Here is a 6,817-nt window from a genome sequence, read left to right as displayed (position 1 = left end):
TTATACAACTCATGTGTATTTATATGTTCATAGCCATCGCTAGAACCAGAAACGAATTGTAAAAAAAGCGTTTCCCTCCCTTCCAATTTCCACTCACAGCACAGTGCATTTAACGCCTACAAGTTGTGCAACCAAAGCGTGCTGTGTCGCTTGTGCTTATTCACCTCATTCACCACACAATCTATCACCTTACGAACACTATAAATAACCCCCTATCCATAGATCGCATCACCGACCCAACGGTGACTCCCAGATCTCCCATCCTTTCCGTCTAACCAAATATCCCAGTCCGTGCTGGTTGTGGGGATGCAGAGGTGATCTCGGTCTTTAGTAGCAACAACCAGCACACTCTAACATTCCTCTCCCTTCCCAACTGACTATAAGGACGTGGCCGGCGCCGTTATTGATCCAAAATGTATGAGCTGCTAGAATTGCACTTTGAGAAAAAGTGGAGTATCCCAGCCCTTATTCATTTGGATCTCAGTGCAATTGGTACCAGCTCAGATCAATCACGGAGTAGCAACCATTGACATGTATAGTCAGATTTGATCGTTTTTTTTTTTATCTAGCCAGCTAATTACCATGTGTCAAGTAATGTAATCAGCTACTGCCACGACGCGTCGTCTCCCAGTCAGGTGCAATGAATTGATAAACTCCAAGACCTTCCAGGTTTTGCAGACAATCTCACTAGGTTGCAAGCAACCACTATTTAGAAATCTTTGCCTGCGCGTGTATAAAGCACCACAACTGCAAAGCAGATGTTCCGAGGTTTCACGTTCCGTATTACAGAAACGACAGATATCACTCTGAATATGGCCAATATTTTTCAAGTGATACCTGCTCGGGCAGTGTCCAGTTACTAGGCAGTGTATGTACATAGAGCTCTCTTGTTGAGCTCTAAGAGCTTTTTGGTTTTATAAGCATTTGGTGTTATAAATCGTTTTGACTGATTGCAATGTTTGACGTCCATCCAATTGGATATCACCCTCTGCTCAGCCCAGCGTTTCAGGTCCATTTTAATTGTACAGTTTGATATACCACAGAATGGTTCTAGGGCCAGCAAACTGTAAATTGGAACCACTTTTAGCAAGCTCGTCTGCCATTTCATTTCCTTCAATGCCACAGTGACCTGGAACCCAGTATAAGTTACTGAATTCCCTTGGCACAGCCTGCGCAGTGAAAGAATGCATTCCCAGACAAGCTTTGAAGTACATTGTAAGCGCACAATGCTTTTAGTGCCAGCTTGACTATCTGAGAAAATACAAATATTTGCGTATCTGTATTTTCTCTCAAGGCAGATATTTGCGCATTTCAAAATAGCAAGAATCTCTGCTTGAAACACCGTAGGATAGTGTCCCATCGCCACTGAAATTTGTATTCCAGGGCCGTCGATTCCTGCTCCCGTTTTTATTCCAACTTTTGAGCCATCTGTATAGAATTTGATTGACCCTTGACGAACAGTGGGACCTCCGACTTCCAATCTGCACAAGTTGTTTCGTGCAACTTGTAAGGAACATCATGGTTCTCCACAGGTTTCATCCAGTCTTTAACCATTTTCATTACTGGCCTATTTTGAAAGCAAGATAAAGAAGTAATTAGTTTTCATCATGTCATATTATTCAAATCGTAGTGATTCAAGTGATCCTCACAACTTGTGAGTCACAAGCAGCATTTTTCGTTCAGGCACTTTGAATGTCCTTTTGCAACTTGTTCACACGAGAAACCTGCCTCGACCAAGTTGGCAGAAAGCGCCCATACCCCTTTCTGAACCAAAGGGCAAGGTAATTTTGTAATTTGTAATCGGAGTGGATAACTGACACTGAGGAAGATTACAAGTGGTATGTAGTCGAAATACGCGTATCTGTCACAGGATAAGCAACATAGGGCGGAATTAAAAGGTACGAAACTGATTACACTCATTCGAAGAGGGTATTCTGCTTAGAGGGTTCGAAAAGTCGGTACAAGATCATTTTGCAGCTCGTTACATAAATAACTATTATACGATACCCTGTCGGTGTACAAAAAAGAAAAAGTTATCAGTTTTCTAATGCATAAGGTCTTCATTGACTTTAGAAGTGCAGAAGAAAGGCAGCTATTATAGCTATTATAATACTAGACTAGAAGCGTAGATCTGAAATAAATCAAAAAAAGAACTTGGAAATCATCTCGGGAACATTTTTTCGGGAATTATTATCAGAGATTCAACAAAGATTTCTCCAGAAATTAAAAATACATCATTGGTTGTCTGTACAACAAATTTTGGGGCATTTCAAGATTTAATCCGCCAACAAATTCATTTGAAACCCATCACGATAGCAGTAGTGAGGTATCCCAAAACGATATCACCAAAGAATGGGTCGAAAATTTACCAAACACTATATTGAGTACATTGTAATGTTCTTATTTGCTTATTTCCTTATTTGCTCTAAAATGGACTTTTGATATGAAATAAGGCTACATGATAAAATTCAGATCCTTATTATGTTAACTGAACACTACTAAACTCAGGATTAAGATCATACATTGATTTAATTGATCGTAAGCCAGAATTATGGAGAAACAATTAAGCTAGTTTTTCAAATTCCATAACTGTAGGAACTTGTTTAACTCAAATACATTGTTTTATGATTATCGTGAAAAATATTTCCTGATCTTCAACCAAATTCCCTGACTTTCTAGATTTTTCTAGGTAGTCGACACCCTGAGAGGCAATTTCCTACACAGCTGTCGGAGGAATTGTTTAAGGAACTCCTCGTTGTTACGTGTGGGGAGTTCCTTGGACTTATTTTAGCCAATATACTCCCAATGTCCTATTTATAGGACAGTCCTCCTGGCGGGAATATCTCCAGAATTACGCAAAGTTTTAGAATACTGTTTTCTGAGAAGTTGCTCACCACATTCATACCCTGTTCATAGTGGGCAACATTTATAATTGGTTCACTAGGTGGCTTTATTTCCAATGTATAGAGACGAACCAGCCAAAGGCTGAAAGTCTCTTTAATAAAGACAAATCAATCAATCAATATTTCCAATGTGAAATAAATTCATTTTCCTGAATTCTTGACAATGGCCAATAATGTGAAGTTCATGTTTTAAATACAAATATAAATTTTCTATTCAATTGATCACTAGTTAGAAAATTCCCCACAAGATGACACTGTTGTAAAACTTATTTCCACTATCTCAGCAGCCTAGTTCGTACTAATTATTACATTTGAAAAGCTTTGATCTGTCTTTCTATCTGCCTGTCTATCATCAAATGCTTGCCTGTAAGTGGCTAAAATTTACATACAAGTGCTTACAGATTAAGTGGGATATTGGCATGATCATCAAGGGTAGGGTAGGGTAGCGGCAGCGGGTTTAGGGCAGAGGCTAGAGTAGAGACTATAGTTGAGCGTAAGGATAGATGGTAAGGTAGACAGTAGAATAGAAGTTAGGATGAAAGGCATGGTTGAGGGTATAGTAGAGGGTTGGGTGGGGTAGATGGTAGAGGACAGGATTCCTCTTGGGATTCCACCAGATGTTCCTCCCGGAATTCCTGTAGGGATTCCTCCTGAGATATCTTCGTGAATTTCTGCAGAGATTGCTTTAAAAATCCTGAAGGGATTCTTCTAGGTATTCTAGTCGGCATTCATTCAGGAATAGCTGAATGGAATTGTTTAAAGATTTCTTCCGGGATTTCGTAAATAATCTCTTTAGAGATTCCTGCTGTGACTCCTTAAGGGATTCCTTCCAAAAAGGAATATAAAAGAATATAAATTCCTGCCGAGATTTTATCAGACAATCCTGGATGGGTTAAAATTTTATTCGTGCCGCAATTCCTGTTTCGATTCTTAAAAAAACGAGTTTTTTAGGTATTTCTTCAATAATTCCATCTGGCACTCCCATGGTTCTTGAAGGATTCCTGCTCTCAGCTTCCAGCCGGCATTCTTGTCGTGATTTTTCTAAGGATTCTGATATTCTCTATGGGATTACTTTATGACGAATTACTTCACGGATTTCTCCAGGTACTCTTTCAAAGATTTTCGCTATATTCAGAGAATCCTAGTGGAATTCTTTTAGATTATACGTTTCGGGATTTCTGCTGGTATTCCTTGAAAGATTCTTTCTGGTTTTCAGAGATTCCTCTCAGCATTCTGCCAGATATTCCTCACAGTGTTCCTGTAAGGAATATTCCCAGTATTTCTTAGGAGATTTCAGCGGGATTGCTTTAGAGAATATTTTGTGTGGACAATTTTGAAATTTTATATGAGGCGTAATACCGTAACACTGTGGTAGATCCATTACCTCCTTCAATAGCGTTACGTAGTTTATGAAGAGTCTCTGAGTGATTTTAACAGGGGAAGAGGGTGTTAAAATAGAGCGTGGTTGCAGAAATAGACTTTTTGATATACCTAGATATTTCTTCTTTCATCTGACAGTATTTTTTAGTTCTTCTTGAGTAGTTATCCTCTCTTTCACTCATTATAAATGCATGGTTTCTATATAGATCAGAATACATTGAAATTGAATATTCTTGCTAAAATAGAGCTTCAAAACATTATCAGATGTTGAGGATCCATTGAAGTAGTACCTTCCCAGGAGGATTTGGGAGAAATTCAGAATAGATTTTCGATGGAATTCCCGAAGGATCTGCAGGAAATCTAGATGGAATTTCAAGAGGAATCATGGGTGAAGCTCAGGAAAAACCGGAAGCAGTTCCCGAAAGAATACCGTTGGGAGTTTCTGCTTGGAGGAATCTCGGAAGAAGTTATTGGAAAATTACCGAGAGAAGTTTTGGGAGTTTTGGGAGGGGTAAAAGGTACCGGGACGAGTTATAGAGAGAAATGCAGGAAGGAGTGCATGAATAAATCCCGACAGTAAATTCTGAAGAAACCCCGGAGGGATCTCGGAATAAGATTTCGCGAAAAAGTTCTTGCAGGAATCCCGGGAGAGGTTTTTGGAGAATTTCCGGAAGGAGTTTCCGTAGGGATTTCTATGGAAAGAATTCTCGAAGAAAATTGTAGAATCATGGTAGGAGTTCCTAGAGGAATCCCGGAAAAAAATCGGAACAAGTTTTCGGAGGATTCCCGGTAGAATATCTTGGATTAGTCTAAAGAAATTCCTGAAGATATCCAAGAAGGAAGTCCTGAAGGATTCTCTCTGTAGAAGGTTTGGAAAGGGTTCTTGAAGGAATCCTAAAATGAATTCTTGAAGCAATCTAGGAAAGATCTTATGGAGGATTCCTGGAATAAATCTCTGATGAAATTATTATTACTATTCCTGGAAGGATCCCAGAATAAACTCCTGGTGTAGACCTCAGAAGAGAATGCATGAGAAATCCAAATTCCAAAAAGTGCAACGATAGGACCCCATAAGGGAACTCCTGCCAGAAGGATTTCCTGGAGGAATCCCAGGTGAAAGCTTTTTAGTTATCTCAGAAGAAATTTCCGGAAGCGTCCCAGAGGGAACTTCTGAATGAATCCTGAATTACATGAGCGTAGCTGTTATGGTGGAAAAAGTACCTAGCATAGAAACCTTGCCGAGATGGTCCCACTTCCGTTGTCCGATCTGCCTGAAATCTACGCTCGTATGGTCTACCCCTCTGATGTCTTAAAGATTATGTAGTGTATGAACAACCCCTAACCAAAAAAAATTTCAAATCTGGGTTTCGTAAAACTTACCCCTCTATGAAGCTGCTTCCTTGTGTCCAAATCTCTGCTTATCATTCTGGAGATACCGAAATCTGGTTCCTCTCGAGCAGCACGATATCAATTTTCACAAAAACACTTTCCCATCAGAACAATCCCCAGTCACTATCACACAACACAAAATTCTCACACCAAAGGGGGTTGTTCCGTCGTAACACAAATCGGGTGTTTTCACGGTGGGAATCGGAACACTACGCGGCCTACTACGATAAAGAATTCCGGATTTTTCCCGAAACCCTATTTTATTGCACAACTTCGAACAATCGGGCAACCACCCACAACCCGCGATTAGAACAATCAACCCCGCTGCTGCTGGCTGGTGCAAAACAGAGACACGCTTCACGACATATTGCACATACACACACGCACACTGACCGCGGACCGACGACGACCGATTTGCAAAATCGAAATTCGCGACTTTTAACTCCGTGGAATTCCGGTCACTTCACTGCCCCGCTTCGATCGGATCACCAACGAACGCAACGATCGCGGAAATGGCACACTTCACGTACGGGAACACCGTAGAAATCCGCCGCGAGTAGCGAGATTTGGTTCCGTTGCTGCTGCTGCTGCTTGACAGGGGACGGGAAACTTTATTTTGTTTTTCGTTTTTCACCTTTTCGGTTGCCAAGGCGACAATCCGCGCCGCACGCAAAAAGAATCGCGACGGCCAAGTGAAAATTCTTATTGGATTCTTGCTCGCGGGTTGACATTTTTTTCGCGCACAGGCAGGGCTGCCAAATATTTTTTTTAATCTACGAGTATTTTAGAAAATCTGTATCCCATACATTTTTTTTTTAATCTATCCCATCAACAGCGCACATCTATTAGCGTTTTCGAATAGCTTTGCTTGATAATTTTCCTTGCAACGGATAATAAAAATCCGATTTTTTGATATTTACAAACCGCTATCTGTATGAATTATCGAAAATCTGTAAAATATCTGGCAGCTGTGCACATAGGGTGCGTCTAATGCTGGTAGGAAAACAAACGGCGCGCACGTCAAATTTGACAGCGGGGTGCGTTCAATGCGTGTGAAAGATATCGGTAAAGTAGAGTTGTTTGAAGCGACCGTTATCCCCGTTACCATCATCGAAGACATTTTAACAAATTTTGTCCTGAAATTA

Source organism: Aedes albopictus, unplaced genomic scaffold (genome assembly GCF_035046485.1).
Source record: "Aedes albopictus strain Foshan unplaced genomic scaffold, AalbF5 HiC_scaffold_323, whole genome shotgun sequence".
NCBI classification, from domain to species: Eukaryota; Metazoa; Arthropoda; class Insecta; order Diptera; family Culicidae; genus Aedes; species Aedes albopictus.
This window is presented reverse-complemented; position numbering follows the sequence as displayed.